Raw genomic sequence first — 2,059 nt, 5'->3', positions numbered from 1 at the left:
GGAGAGCGGCGGAGAAGGTGAAGTGCGTGTGTACCACTCCTCTTGTCAACCTCCAAATGACAAGTGATAGAGCAACTCTTATAAAAGGGTCTCAACTCTCCTTAACTTCTGAGATTTTTTTAGGGAATCCTTAACTTGTGAGGTGGTACTAAACTTTCCATCACTTATCATGCACCTACATGGGGTCTTAGAGATTAACAAAAAATACTGTTTACATGGGCCAATGGCCAATCTATAATTCAACACAAAAATGTGTCATGAAGCGTGCATCCATATTACAAATTGTTTTCGCCGTTGATTCCTCGCATCGAGATTTTTAAAACTATTCAAACAAAAAAAAGAGCTCCCAAAGTGAACAAATTTATGCTCCCGTGGGGTGAAGCAGACATCCACTTTCAATAGGAAGCACAACTGTGCTCCCCCAAAACCAAGAGATACTAATGAATGGAAGAAAAATGAGGGAAAATTGGTCTACAAACGCACATGGCTCCTGCGCACTTCCTTGAAATGTCGCCCTATGTCTGGCCAGGTCCCCCACAAGTTACCCCTGGGCGCGAGGCGGGTGACAACAAACGTGCCCTCGCATGATATGGGCTGGCCCATGTGCGGGCGAGGTGCCCCTATTTATTTTCATTTTATTTCTTTCTTTCAGTTTTGGGTTTCTTGTTTGTTTTTAACATTAAGAATGTTCACAAATTTGAGAAAATATTTGTGGTTTCAATTTTATTTTTCAATTTCAAAAACAATGTTCATGAATTGGAAAAATGGTCCTGGATTTCAAATAATGTTCATGAATTCAAAAAATGTTATCGGATTTGAAAAAGTATTCCAAAATTCAATAAAATAAGAAATTAAATAACGTTTCTGGATTTGAAAAATGTTCTCAAATTTTTAAAAAGTGTCCAACTTAAAAAATATTCACCAGTTTAGAATAAAATCTGGATTTCACAAAATGTTCACGCGAGGTTCAAGAACCTTCCTGTTTCCCAAAACCGATTGGAAGGTAAACTGGAAAATGGGTCTGCCCAAGTAGTAGCGCACCTCTCACCAGGTGCACGCTCGCGTGCTATTCCCCCATGTTACGCGGGGAATATGATCCACCACTGAAGGGTGTCCGCAGTCTATAGCGGACGGAGGATGACATGGGTCATCTACAAATGAACAAGGGTGTGTAGTGCACAAAGACTCACTTACCGTGAGAGATCGATCGGCCTCGCCTACAAATCAACGAAAGTGAGTTGGCCTAAATAAATGTGATGCAACGCTTTTGTGAAGTTCCTAACACCTGTTCGGTGAACCTCTACCCCGCTTTTGGAAATGTCCCACCCACTTTTTCCTTTTTCTTTTTTTGTGTTTTTTCTTTATCAGTTTTCTTCGTGTTTTTTATTTCCACATTTTTCATCTGTTTATTTGTTTTTTCTTTTTACTCCAAACACATGTTGACTTTTTTAATACACATCGAACATATTCTGTGCACATCTAAATATTTTTCAGTACATGTTGAACAGTTTTTAAGTACTCCCTCTGTAAACTAATATAAGATTGTTTAGATCACTACTTTAGTAATCTAAACGCTCTTATATTAGTTTACAGAGGGAGTACATGATTAACATTTATTCGAATATATGTTGAATGTTTGTCAAATGCACATTGAAGGTTCGTTAAAGAGTGGTGAAAATATTCAAACACATGGTGAATATTTTTTAAAATGAAATTATTTTTTTTAAATGCGTGAAACTGTTTTTACTGTTATGATGTTTTTAGTGTCATGAACATTTTCTTCTAGTTATAATCTTTTTCAAAGTTACATGAACAATTTTCATTTCTTGAACAATTTACCAAAATGTAATTAACATATTTTAAACGCATGAAACATTTTTAGATTTCTGGATTTTTTTTGGAAAAAGTTATAAAAACTCTGTGCTTTTTGCACTTCATGAGCATTTTGAAAAATGTCATAAGTAAATTATTTAACATATGTACATTATCTGGAATGTATGAACATTTTCTAGAACTTGTTAGAACAAAACTGTATATTGTATGGACATTTCTTAACAAC

The sequence above is a fragment of the Triticum dicoccoides genome, chromosome 7B (assembly GCF_002162155.2).
Source record: "Triticum dicoccoides isolate Atlit2015 ecotype Zavitan chromosome 7B, WEW_v2.0, whole genome shotgun sequence".
Taxonomy (NCBI): domain Eukaryota; kingdom Viridiplantae; phylum Streptophyta; class Magnoliopsida; order Poales; family Poaceae; genus Triticum; species Triticum dicoccoides.
This window is presented reverse-complemented; position numbering follows the sequence as displayed.